The 14,952-nt window shown below is 36.4% G+C and overlaps 1 long non-coding RNA gene across 3 annotated transcripts; it reads right to left on the reverse strand.

Moving 5' to 3' along the window:
• Positions 1–6,011: 6,011 nt before the first annotated feature.
• On the reverse strand, positions 6,012–9,128 carry LOC113318772. 3 transcript variants are annotated; one of them, XR_003344798.1, is made up of 8 exons: positions 8,986–9,128; positions 8,286–8,336; positions 8,105–8,158; positions 7,938–8,015; positions 7,452–7,533; positions 7,043–7,210; positions 6,573–6,876; positions 6,012–6,424 (listed from the first exon to the last, which is right to left on the reverse strand). It is a non-coding gene; the product is annotated as an uncharacterized LOC113318772 (long non-coding RNA). The 3 variants fall into 3 exon arrangements; XR_003344796.1 differs by having other exon boundaries at positions 8,105–8,336; XR_003344797.1 differs by having other exon boundaries at positions 8,105–8,593.
• Positions 9,129–14,952: the final 5,824 nt, after the last annotated feature.

Here is a 14,952-nt window from a genome sequence, read left to right on the forward strand (position 1 = left end):
CATGAAATTTCCACCACCCCAAAACATCAAAACTATAATCATTCAGATCAATACCACTTCCTTTTCTAATAGGGTGAACATCAGCTGATAGGTATTGCTCTAGATATGTGCGAACAACGTCATGTTGTGAACTTTCTTCCAGAAATGCCGTCAAACCTTTCCTTCTAGAAGTAAAAGAACTTTGAGAAGATGAAGTACTACCACTACTACCAACTGAATCTTCCATGTTCACTTGATTTGTCGAAATGTTTGCTGAGTATACATGAGCTGAAGAAGCATAATGTGTTGCATATTCATTATACAATCTTTTCAAGACTTCCATAACTTCTAACTTCTTCTCCTCGCTGTTACCAGGATATATTAATGGGAAATAGTAATTCAATAATTTCATTTTAAACCGAGGATCTAAAATGGAAGCTATTGCAAATGTTTTACTAGTAAGTTGCCAATATCTTTCAAACTTTTTCATAATATTCACTGCCATTTTTGAGATTAATGCATCATCGGAATCACACCACTCACGAAGTTCTAAATACAAAGAACAAGAAGTATCAAAATAACGATTAACTGTCACGTATGACGTACCTGAAAAGAGAATGGTGACTTCATAAAAGAACTTCAAGCAAATTGAAAGACTACTTGCATTCTTCCAGTCTTCACTCGTTGGAGCAACATTAAGAAAATCAGGTTCAATCTTCCCGAACCGGTTAAATGCTTCCCGAAATAAAAGTGATGTTTCAAGCATCAGATAGGTAGAATTCCACCTTGTATCAACGTCTTGAATCAACTTTTTATCAGGAGCATTGACTTGCAAGCAAACTTATTTAAATTTTTGTTGTCTTTGTGGTGAACCTCTAATAAATTTCACTGAATTTCTAATTTTCTGTATTTCTTCTTTAATTTGCAGCATCCCATGATCAACAATAATGGCAACTACATGAGAAGAACATCGAACATGGAATAATTCCCCATCCAAAAGTAATCCATTATCTGGTTTTAGCTGAGCAAGAAGTTCACTTACCACGACTTTGTTATTTGAAGCATTATCCAGCGTAATTGAAGCTATCTTCCTATCTATATTCCACTTGTACAACTGCTCCATCAGTACCTTTGCAATGTTAACTCCAGTGTGTTGCCCATCCACAGCGTTAAAACATAAAATTCTCTTCTGAATCTTCCATTCTTCATCAACATAGTGACCCGTCAAAGCCATATAACCTCTATTCTGAGTGGTACAAGTCCACATATCAGTAGTAAGGCTTATGCGACTCTGTACCTTACTAAAAATCTCGTACAAATGCTTCTTTTCCATTTGATAAATCTTTATGCAATCTGACTTCGTAGTGTTCCGCTTCACAAGTTTAATATTGGGTTGTAATGAAGTCAGCATCCTTCTAAAACCAATGTACTCTACAAATAAGAAAGGGAGTTCATGCAAGATAATCATTCTTGCAATACAATCACGAGTTACTTCTTGGTTAAACTTAAAGTTGTAAGAAGCTACTGACCCATCTTGTGTTTCACTAGCTTTCAAGAACATTTGGTTAATTTGTTGTTGTGCTCCTTTGTACGCCATACAACTATTTAGATGTTTCCTCAAACTGCTTGTCCCATTTTTTCTCTCCGCACCAATATTCCTCTTGCAGTGCTTGCATTCTCCGTGTGTTTTCCCTTTTATCAATACCTCTTGAAATTCATCCCAATACTTTGAGGTTCTTTTGCGTTTACTTGTAGGTGACGGAACCACATCTGTTGTTGCCGCTTCTATATGATCAGAATCACTTGACTCACTGGCTACAGTTTCTACTTCTTTCGGCGGCATACACGGGGATTTCGAAACGGTAACTTTAGTCTTCTTTACAGGAACACAATGACCACCAACACTACTTCCTGTTTGACTTTTCATGTTGCCTCTGCAAGGAAAAACCAACAAACATCTGTATCAGCCTATCAGGTGTCATAAAGTATAAACGATAATAAATTTAACAAGCATATACAGTAAGAAAAAGACAAATGTTCCAAGCATATACGCATAAACAGCATACGCATCAACCACACACAAGGAATTAGTAGTTTATGACTTAATTGCCAAAATGGCAGTAGAAGACTTGCTCTTGTGCATGTTTGCTGCAAGCTACTGAAAACACCCAACCTTCGAGCTATCATTGATTGCTCACAAAAACAACCATAGAGTTCACATATCATTGAGATTCCAGGGATACCCATTCAAGCATAATAAGTTTGCCTTGTCTGTGCAAGAGAAATCATCAAGAACAAGGAAAAAAAATTGATACAAAATGAAAGAAATTAAACAGTAGACTAATAAGAAATGAGCGATTCATTTAAACTAGACAATTACTAGATAAGAAATAGTATAATAACTAGACACCGCAACAAATCTAGGCCGGCCTGTTTGACAACTCTACCCACAACTCTACCCACAAATCTAACTTCACTAGAGCCATAAGTTCAATTACTGAATTTAGAGAAATTGAGCACACCAAATACTGATTAAAATTGAGAAATTGAAAGATACCCACTGATTAAAATTGAGAAATTGAAAGATACCCACTGATTAACCTTATCACCACCCATTATTGGAATCAATAATATTTTAGATGCTATTTTCCTAACATTTCTTAACATTCTCTTCTATTTTTTTTTTAATTGGAATCTCTTCTAAAATCATACTGTAACAGATTCAAGAGGATTCAAAAGCCTCTAAAATCGATTCAATAAAAATCACGCGCATCACTTTAAGAATTTGTAGAGTAGCATATCATACTTTTCTTTCAGTGAAAGAATTTGAGAAACAAAGGATTTCCAGTGTGTAGAAGTAGTTGCAGGCAGGAGAAGAAAGTAGATCGGCTGAAATGGGTGGTGAGCTTCTCATCCTTTATATATGACCTAATTTTCGCTGGGATTTTTACAGAATTAGCATTTATGAAATACCCGAATACCCGCGGGTACCCGACGGGTAGGATCCGGATGGACCCGTTCATAAACGGGTATATACGGGTAATTACCCGCCGGGTCCTAAGTGGTTAATGGGTCCAATTTAAGGACCCGGAACCGGACCCAAATCCATCGGATCCGATTCCGGACCCGGGTAATGGGTACCCATTGACATCCCTAGATAAAATACAGCGCTTAATTGGGGCCCTGAAAAATAATTGGGGGCCTCACCAAATTTATACCCACACCAGAAAAGTTAGGGGGCTTCCAAAGTGACGGTGAAAATACCATTGTACTCTTTTCTAAAACTAATCCTAAAATCCTATTAACACTTAAGATAGGCCTCCAATTTTCATTCCAACGGAAAACTCTTCTTCTTCTCCTCCCTCTCCCTATCGTCCACATTTTCTCCATTAGCGACTGTGGACAAAATCTTTTTCATCCGATTTATAATCGCAGTTTCAGAAAAAAGGTCGTTAACATCGAAGTTTTGTTGCTTAACGATTTTTGATCTGCATGTGGAATTTATGAAAAATCGTTAACCATTAGGGTGGAGGTGAAAACGTCCCTACCAATAGTTTTGCCCTAGTTTTGAGTCGTTAGTTACGAAGCTTTTTTTCTTAACGATTCTTGAACTGCATGTTTCGTTCGTGATAAATCGTTAACCATTAGGCGTAGGTGAAAACAATTCTTTCGACGACCCTTTTTAATCATCAATGACTCGGTGTTTATGCCAAACCACCTCTCTGTTTGAAAAAATGAAAGGGTCGTCAATTAATTAATGATGTGTTAACGATCCTATGTTGACGACCAATTTATGAAATTAACGACTCAGTACCCTTCGTATACAACTCCTCTGTCAACAAAAGTGTAACTGTCGTCAATAGAAAGCAATTGAATCGTTAATTTTACTTTGAGAATCGTCAATGAATAATCAGAGTCGTCAATTATTTCTAAGGGTCGTTTTAGCTTCTTCTTCTTTTTTCCTAACGACTCTCATTTAATATGAAAGGGTCGTCAGTATATAGTAATGCTAAAATGACGACCCTTAGAGTGATAGCTACAGAGAGTAAAAGGTTTTTTAGTCGTTTGGTTCTAAATATATTGAGCTAACGACTCAAGATGACCTAAAAGATGGAGTCGTCAACGTTTTCAAACTTGATTAACGATTTTTCATAACGGCAGATTGGAGTCATCAATTTTTTCAAACTTGATTGACGATTTTTCATAACTGAAGATTGGAGTCGTTTATTTCTGTGCCAAATAACTGACGACTCATAAGGGTCGTTAGTTTATTATACTTCCGACCTAACGACACTCACTCTGAGTAGTTCCATATTGACCTCGAATCGACCATTTGGAGCACCATTCATATAATTACAAGAGTATATTAGAAGTTTACCTGATTGTTTTGAGCTTCGGGTTCTTCATTTTGAGGATTGATTCCTTCATTTTGAGCAATAGGATCTTCATTTCCACCATTATTCAAGGCTTCCTTTATTAACATGTCTTCATCAAACATCCAATACATATAATTAGTTGACACAATCTTACCATCAACACAATCATGTATGTTGTTTGAATCTTCACCTACGTCATTTCCTCCACTAGAATCACTCATTTCAAATAACCCTAAATTTTCCCCCAAAACTCACTAGCTTCCTCTCTCCAACACAAAAACACAATTTTTCTATTATCAAAATTTAATCCTTAAATCTGATTTTAATCTAACTAAATTAATTACCAATTAATTAACTTAACTTAATTACTAATTACCACTAATGATTTGGGGTAGTTTAGCCATTTAAAAAAAATTGGGGATAAGGGATAACCCCCAATTACTATTTCATAACTTTTTTTGTCCTGTAACTAGGGGTCCTCAATTATTTTCCAGGACCCCTAATTTAGCGGTGATAAAATACCTTGCAGTGCAGTGATACCAAATTAATGCACGACCAAATCTGTTTTCCCCTGCGGATCTTTGATTTTTTAAGAAAAGATATTCGACGATTTGCTAATTAGCAAGTTTACCGATGTAATTGCTAAAGAGACTTCGTGTTTATCAGAACGAATCCCTATGGAACCCAATGGTAGGAAGAGAGGTCCCTTACTGGAGTCGCAGCTCTAAATTGGTAACAACAATTTGAAGGATATGGCGGCTGCCCACAATGAGCCGCAAACAAAATGTTAGTGTTCTCGTGGAATTGTAGTGGTTTATGGGATACTTGATGATCCCGACACTCCAAAGCATTCCTACCTACTAAGTTGTCTACAATGAAATCAAACAAGTTATTCAATTCTCTTGGATTTCAGCATCACTATAGTGGATTTGTGTTATAGGTATGGTTAGTGAAGCACTATTGAAGCGTAGTGGCGCATTACAGCATAGCTGACCTAGTCAGTGAACAGCCAATACGGAGGCTAAATATTGGCAGGGCGGAAACGCCATAATCTTTTTCATGCTGGGCCACTCGCTAATAAAATCAGACCCTTAAGCTGGTGATATGGAGGCCGAGTAATAACAATTTTAAAGATTCAAGTGTGCTACTCATCACTTCTTTTTGAATAGCGAACATACCGGATCTGGGATACATTCTCTCGAATTCCTTAAATAAGGCTGGGCTGGACACTGCAACCTAAGTATTTGCGTAATGTATGTTAAATATGCTTCTGGCTCCTCCAGACTTGGCAAAGCTTTCTCGTGAGTCCATGATGATGATCTTAAGAAGAGGCGTTCGTGGTTAATCGGTGATAACTGGTAAGGAAGTATTGAACCAATAACAATAGTGTTCATATGGCGACTGTTACATAACGGATTTGGGATTCTGGGGACATCTATTTGCTCGCGCTGGAAATGCATTATCCATCACGCTTATAGCACCACCAAGGCTAAGAGTGTCTTTCTGGTTAATAAACGGCTAAATGCATTATCCATCACGTTTATAGCACCACCAAGGCTAAGAGTGTCTTTCTAGTTAATAAACGGCTTCGACATACTTTAAGCCGACAATTTATGGAAAACGTGTATAGGCCATAGGGACAAGGGATTATCTAGATGAAAAACAATCAATTGACAAGGGTGCCAATACTTATGAATTTCCCTGATAACAAGAATAAATGTGCTACAGCAGGTAAAATTAACAAAGGAATCCAAACGGTTCTTCACAGCATAAAGCCAATCTATCTTCTGTTAAAGTTGTCAAACCATTTGGTGTCAAGCTGAGAAGAAACATATGAATTTCAACAAAAATAAATTTGCTATGGCTAGCAAATTAATAACGATGTTCTAACGGTTGCACAGGACTTAGGTTCTTCACTTATTCAATAAAAAGTTAACAGACCATATCTCTCTCTCTATTAAGTGCTAAACAAATAACAAAGTGGAGGAGTCCATCAGCTCTATATGATGAAGACCAGCCAGAACAGCACCTAAACGACCAAAATCGCCATATTACCACAAGGAGGAAATCTGCAAGAACAAACCTTCAAGTCAGATTTCTACAAACCATAGTTCAGTACTCAAATATGCTTGTTCTAGGATGTCAACAACGCAGAGAAGCCCCACTCAAAATTACATATCAGCACAGTCAACAGTTTAGCGTTAGGATATTACTAACCAATTTTGTTGTTGCGCATCAATCACATCTGAGTAGGAAGATGTGAAAGCGCGTAGCCTTTCCAACACAGTCGCCGGCTGATACTTGTTACTGCCAGCATGGTGAGCTTTCTCATCTAAAGCAAGTAATTTCTCGGGTGACTCAAGAGCTTGAACATCAATGTTGTGTTCCGCTACATAAGCTGTGTGTAGGCCAACGCAATTGACAACAGCATCATAAAAATTGTCGGTAACCTTCTTACCAAAACAAGCCTTTTCAGCATCATGAAAACTTTGAGACAACTCTGCACGTCCTTGATAATTTTCTGTTAAAAAAGGGATGAAACTAAGTTCTCAAGCACTTAGTGTATAATGTCTGGTAGAGGATGACACAAAACACTGTACGGAAGGTACACGTGTCCAGATTATCAAGTGAAAAAAATAAAGCTTCTAAAGCATTTGGTACCACAAGAATAGATGTATTTAACAAACCTAGTTGGCCTGCATCAGTGGCGCATCTCCTCAGGCCTTTTCCTCGTCTCAGCAGCAACCACGATAGTTATCTCTCTGCCACAGAAAAATTGTCCATTCATGTGATACTGAGCCTCTCCAGCATCATAAGGATCCACAAACTGCACAAAAGCGAATCCTCGAGGCTCCCTGCATATAAAACCCATAATTTGTGAGTATTTTAGTTGACCAACAAGCGTAAGGGCCCCAAGTTGAGATTATCTACCATGGGAAGGCAATCTCATCATACCATGTGGTTGAGGTATTATTTTCACTTACTAGGCTTTTCCTACCTATATCAAAGTTCAGTTTGCGCACTTCACCAAAAGAAGTTCACATATGGCCGTAATGTAAAAGCAGCTAGCATAGCAGACCAAGCTTAGTGGCTGACCTTTTTTTATAGTCAAGTATGCAGGGCAACTTCTTCATCAAGACTGGGGCTTGGGATTGTTTAACTTCAAACCAACATACCCCTGACAAACCAGTTCAAAAAGTAACTCACCATAAAAAGCAAGCACAATAATTCAATCGACCTTATACAGCAAAAGCAGAACCTCTCCTCTACCCCTAGAAACCCTATTTATTTTCACTCAAGTGACACACCATAAAGAAATTACCTAGGCTGAACAACATAACAAGCAAGAGTAGATACATGTTAAAATTTAAGAACCTAATACTCACACGGCAAATTTCCCAACCCCATGTCTACCCACCTATATAACCCACCAGTCTTACACTTGCATAGAAACCATCTAATCAATAAAACGTAAAACTACAACAACTTGACAATTTAAAAATTGATCAAAAATCAAAAACCGGCAGAATCAGAGCAATCGAATACTAATTGTCACACAAAATTCACACTAGAAAAGCTCACCGTGAGTAAAAATATTTAGGCAAATACACATCCCTCACTTGTCCAAATCTTTCAAATGGAATTCGAAGGTCTTCAGGCCTGCGAAGAATTAAACACCATAGCATTAGTAAACATAAGAAATCATCAAAATCCACAAATACCCAAAACATTAAAAAATTTAAGTGTACCTGCAATTCATAGGAATGTTTCTAACCAATAAACTCCCATTATTCGAATCCTTCCTACCACCATATCCACCACCACGTCCGTCACCACCACCACCATATATTTGACATCAATTAAAACCAATGAACTATTCAAGACAAGCACAGTACGTCATTTAAAAAAATATAGGGCCATGTCTCATACCACAGTGTTTAACCATTCCCTAGTCTCCAATTTTGCCTTTTCTTTCGGATCCTACAAAGAAGAAGGAAAAATCCAGTTACAAATATAAAAGGAAATCAAAAGAATCCACAAATAACGATAAGCTATAGAGAAAACATAACAAAAACTAGGAGTTCAGATCAGGAGATACAAAAACTAGTGATACAGAAAATTAAAGGAGGAACAAAATAAAAGAACAAAGTACAGAGAAACACACTTATCTTTAATTTCTTTTAGATCGAGAGAGTTCAACAATGAATCAAGTGAAAACCCACAAAACTAAGCAAATTCTACATTCAAAAAGCATAAATCAAGCTTTAGCTCAACAATTTAGTCTTTCTCGGTAGTAAAAAATCAATCAAAATTAGGAAAATAAACCTAACACAGATGAAAATATATCATACAAACACAAATTCACCAAACCCCCAATCTAAATAAAACCCTAGATTTACAGAACAAATCATACAAATTACAAAACAGGAATGTAAAACGAACCACTAGTTTACACAGACATCGAATCAATACTTTTAATTTCACGAAATATCAACATATTTACAAGAAGAAAATCTGGAGATGAATCAAAAAACCTAATACCTAACGAATTAAAAATCCACAGGAATCTACATATTGTTACTTGTAGCTTTTTTCAAGAAGAACGGCAACACGAATTAGGTTGTATTACCTTAATATTTCTTCAGATCTCTGTGTAATTTCATGGCAAGATAAAGAAGAGAGGGTACGTGACTGAGCAAGAAAAAGAAGAGAGGATACGTGACTGAGCAAGAAAAAGAAGAGAGGGTAAGGGAGAGCGAAGAAGAAGATAGATTTAGGTTTATTCTTTTTTTTTTCCTCTCTCATCTGCGATATATAGAAAGTGGAGCCCTATTTTACACTGTCGGAAATACGAAACTGACAAAAGAAAATTGTTCCTTCCACTAAACCTATTATTTCCCACGGTTGGTCAAAAACCCTCACAAATAGTCACTATTTGTGACGCCCTTACAAAAAAACCTCACTGATAGGACCTGTTTTTGTAGTGTAACTACTCATGATCGTGTTCAGAAGCTCCACAAATCGGAATCCGAAGAGCAGTTATGGAACCGTATTTTAATGGCATTTGAGGCGTTATATGGTAACCGAATTCGAAGATCATCCAATGCCATTAAGATTCGAAAGAAGACGCTAGATAAAGAGATTGACAAACTTGAAAATGAGGAACGATTTGTTAGGAACAATTTTTCTTGGTCGACGTATGAAAAACGATTAAGTATTTTTGTAACTCCGGCTCATATAAACATTAATTAGTAATAACTTGTTACTCATTCGTAATTTCAGAGAAATCTTGCTGATCGTTGGTATGTTGACCTCTAAGAGAAGCGGTTTGAACAAAAAGGATGTTACAAAATCAAGAGGGACAATTTTTATGGTCACTGGAAGTTATGATTGTAACGTTAAGGTAGTTTGAAATTTATGTAATGGATGTAATCAGAAGTATATTAATTTTTTAAAAATTACCGATTATGGATAATCGGTCGTTCATTTGGTTACACAAGCTTTCGTTTATCATAATCATAAATTTTATGAGTGAACTTACTTTCCGATTATGGCGTTGTTTGGATACAGAAAACAAAGTTTTCTTCACATAGAATAATCGGTAGACAACTATATTATGAAATGTTAGAGCATTGCTCGGTCGAACTCGCATGCGTTTCTATCTCAAGCATGTTTGTCAATGTTAGTCATCAAAACTATATGTCCTGATTTCTAGCCTATTTATAGATGTCTCAGATTAGGACATAGATAGTGTAGTTGAGCTTAGATCTCTCAGCGTTCATCATTTGAAGACGAAGAACTACTAAGGAGAGCTTGTGGAACTTCATCAACAAAAGGTATGTGGAGACTTAAACTCATATATCACTTGGAAAGTCTATTTCTACTCTATCTCCTATCTTGAGACATAAGTCGTGTTACGATATAGTTTTTTATTATACAAATTTGAGATTTCGAGCTGAGTTTATCTCGCTTATATATTTCTCGAAATATGTGTTGGAAAGTTTTGGCTTTAGCCATGTTCATATTACATTCGTGATGAAAGTCCGAATAAGATCATATGAAAATTGTCGAGTTACATCTAACATGGTTTGTGTGATACAATCATTTGGTGTTGCCTTGGAATGTTTCATTAAGATAATTTCAATAACTTGAAAATCGCTTTGACGAAAAATAGTTTGTGAACAAAAAATATATAACATCCTCTCAGAAAGTTTCAATGATTGAAATTAAGAGTTGATGAGATAACCATGTTTGGATATAAGCATATATAGTGTGTTCGCACATTAGTGTATAAATCCATAAACTGGGAACCAAGTGTATGCATTTGTGTGTATACAAAATTGGTGAAGGAGACAACATAAGTATGCGTACCCGTACCCATACTGGTAGAGGTTTTCGAACCGAAAATATCTGGTGTGTTTAGGAATTACAAACTCCTAAACTAGACACCTTAAGTATGCGTACCCGTACGCATACTGCCGGAAGTTTTTGAACTCAGAATTTCTGTTGAGTTTGGAAACTTAACAAACTCAAATCCGGTTGCTTAAGTATACGCATACTTAAGCTGGTTATTTTGTCAAATCGGTCTGTTCATGAACTTAAATTTAAATCTTAAGGAATGCAATCTTTGCAAACCGTGTCTATAATGTTCATGATTTATTCAAGTGAATCAAACCGATTTGGTTTCAACCGTGTTCCTCTATGCAATTGAACAACTCTTTAACTAGTTTCATTTGAGTCATTTGAATTAGTTATGGATAAGATGAATAAGGTTAATATGAGAGTAAACGTATGGCTAACCTCGGTTAACTAATTGTTGAGCCAACATGAGTGTACACGTTTGGGTACGGTTACATAAACCTAAATGAGGGTACATTTAATTTGTGTGTAACAAGCTAAGTTCGATCTAACGATTGAAAGATATTAGCTTGGTTGAATCAGGTTTTTCATCTAACGGTGAATATTGAATTCCTTATTAACAAGGTAACTTGGATTGCAAACTATGATTTGAAAACTATATAAAGGATAACTCTAACAACTGGGAAACCTAATCCCCGCACCTTATGTGTGATACTAGTTGTATAGATAGAGTCGATTCTCCTTTAACCTTAGGTTTCTTCTCGAGACCTTGTAGGTTAACGACTTGAAGACTTCATTGGGATTGTGAAGCCAGACCGATACTACTTCTCTTGTAATTGTGTGGTCTGATCTTGTTGTTTCTATCGTACGAGTACAATTGTAAAATTGGCTTGAGATTTATTTCTTCGATAGGCAAGATAGAAAAGTAATCACAAACATCTTTCATCTCATTGTTTGTGATTCCATAATATCTAGTTTTGCCATCATACAATTTAGATTACTGTGAGGTGATTGATAATATTGAGCTATTCTTAAGAAACATAAGTCTGGTTTATCAATTGATTCCTTTTCACCTTGATTTATCAAAAGACGGAACAAAAACTCTTGGGTATTTATGTGGGAGACAGATTTATTCAATCCTATAGACTTTTATATGTGAGAAAGATTTGTTTATCAAGTCTTCAACTTTGGGTCGTAGCAACTCTTGGTTGTGGGTGAGATCAGCTAAGGGAATCAAGTGCGTAGTATCCTGCTGGGATCAGAGACATAAGGAGCGAAACTGTAACTTGAATCAGTGTGAGATTGATTAGGGTTCAACTACAGTCCAGTCTGAAGTTAATCAATAGTATGCTAGTGTCTGTAGCGGCTTAATACAGTGTGGTGTTCAAACTGGACTAGGTCCCGGGGTTTTTCTGCATTTGCGGTTTCCTCGTTAACAAAATTCTGGCGTCTGTGTTATTTCTTTTCCGCATTATATATTTTTATATAATTGAAATATCGCAGGTTGTGCGTTAAGATCAATCAATTAGAATATCCAACTTTTCGTTGTTGATTTACATTGATTTACACTTGAACATTGGTCTTTGGTACCGTTCAAGTTTACTCCTCTTATATTCGATCGGGCTTGCAGATTTTTATTTTCTGATTGTGGATTGAATTAAGAGTTAGAGATATTATACTCTTTGACATACTTTATTCTAGATTGAGTCTGACTGTCTAGTTGATTCTCTAGAAAGTGTATTGGAGTAAGTCCTCTCAGATTTCCAAACGAATTGTTGGGTGTGGTTGTTAGACCCCCGCATTTTCAATTGGTATCAGAGCAGGCAAACACATTAAAGAACTCATAAATCTGTGTTTGTAGCGACCTGATATGGACAAAGGTTTTATCTCAATAAACGTACCACCAGTCTTCGATGGCTATAAAAATATGTGAAATATACACTAGTTAGAGGAGTGTGAACAGATTTGGACTCCCCAGACACTTGGCATGTTAAGTTAAACCATAAAAGACATGGAAAGAGCAGGTGCCATTGTAGTACAGTGGCAAATTCATTCGGTGATGATACCAGTGACCTGAGTTCGAAACTCGCCAGCATCAATTCTTTACTGATCAAAAAAAAAATACATGGAAGGAAAATAAAAAGATTACCAGGAACATATAACACGCCTCCATAGGGGTGCGACTTGGGTTGGTTGGTCGGGTTAGAAGGCTTGGCCGAGACAGATCCGAGGTAGAAATCCTTTGCCCAGATTGCCCATGGAACCCGTGGTACCCATGGAGGTGCTACCCAAATCCCTCCCAAGTTATATTTCTCGGGTTCCCCGGGTTCCTGGGGTTGATCCATGCTAATAATTTACAACACAAAAATTATGGACAGTTCTAGAGGTTCAGTTAACTATGCACCAACGATGTTTTCATTTTCACTTTTTGTGTACAATAGCACTCAACTCAATATATTCTATGTTAGTTTTTTAAAGAAATATTATCAAAACATTCAGATAAACAAACTCTTTGGCATTTTTATTCATTTAAACTAATAAGGGAGACATGATGTTTCATATGATAACAAAACTGCTTACTTATTACTAATAAAGGAGACATGATATTTCATAATTGAAAATAAACAACTAAAAACTAAGCAAATGCCAAATTGAAGGTTTGTTCTTATCTCAGATCTTCATGATAAAGCATCTTACTTCATTTCAAGATGGAGGAAGAGAAACACCTCCCTGGACTCCAACATTGATTTCACCTACTTCCATCTCTTCAAGTTCCTCAAGTGTCTCTTCAATATCAACTTCTTTTGATGGATTCTTAAGCCTAATTTAAGACTTAAAAATTATTTTTTATTAATGTGATCATCACAAATTTTAGTAATTATAAGATTCAATTATTGTATTTAGCTTAAATTTCCAAATAACTTATGGTTATTGACAATAATATAAAAAAATTCATATTGAATTAATAATGAGATATGTATGATCTATATTTTCATTATTAGATTTGAAGATAATGTCTAAAATTGCTCTCAATAGATAATACTACCAATTATAAAAATAGTATATATAACTACATTATAGTTCCTTGGGTTGGGCGGGTTGCTCGGGTTAAAAATATTTGTACCCATGATTACCCAAGTTTAACTCGGCTTTATTAAAATTTTACCCGAGTTTTCCCAAGCTTTTAAAGTACATTGTCCATGCTCGCCTAACGTTCGGGTTGGGCATGGGTTGGGTGGGTTGACCCAACCCAAGTCCCACTCCCACGTCTCCACGGACATATACATGACAAATCCGCAAAAGTATGCAAACAAATAGACTGATTTGAACTTCATCTGAGTCCATGCTGAAATAAACAAAATAAATAAATTTCCAAGTTTTCCTTGTATCCAAACCCAAGACTCAAGGTCTTGGCATGGATAACTTTGCACTTTTTCGTAGCTTGAGATTTTACTAGATCGGGAATTTTGTGGCACACATGTCAGGATTAAACACATTTTGCATTCTTGTATATAACAGATTAGGGTATGTATACTTTTGTTCTGAGACCAGTTGAAAATTTTCTTTACCTCTTCAACAGCTAGTAAGCATTATACACGAATGAGAGATGACACTGAGTTCAACTTGAGTTAATTAGTCGCTCACGCATGAGTTGCATGCATTCTTTACGATGGAGAAATATGAGATTTTTAAAACTTTTCACCTTTTAGTTGTCGAAATCAAATAGTCCATTTATTTTATAGATAAAGGCTTTCAACAAGGCTAATGATCCCTCAACTGTTGGAATGAGACAAACAGGAGGAACATACCAGTACATAGAGGCATTGTTTGTTTTTGCCCATTGAGCTAACTCATGAGCAACATAATTACATAAACGAGGTTGAAATCTGAAACAAGCTACTAGTTTTGAAGAAAACAATTGAATGTCTTTGAAAATAGCATCCGTACGCGAATTACCATCAAACAGTCCAGTAGAAAATTGATCAATGAGAGCTTTAACATCACTTTCAACAATAACATGAGTTAGCTTCTGCTCAATAGCTTTCTTCAGAACTGCCCAGATGGCCATGGCTTCAGCTTCTTCAGCAGACAATACTTCAAAGGTCAAGGCAGCACAAAAGGAGGCTTTGCTGGTAAAATCCCTCATAACATATCATGCACCATTTGCTCCCGAAATGACATCAAAAGCACCATCAGTATTACATTTAATCCATCCTACAAAGAGGGGGGGGGGGGG

This window comes from Papaver somniferum, chromosome 10 (assembly GCF_003573695.1).
Source record: "Papaver somniferum cultivar HN1 chromosome 10, ASM357369v1, whole genome shotgun sequence".
In the NCBI taxonomy this organism is placed as follows: domain Eukaryota; kingdom Viridiplantae; phylum Streptophyta; class Magnoliopsida; order Ranunculales; family Papaveraceae; genus Papaver; species Papaver somniferum.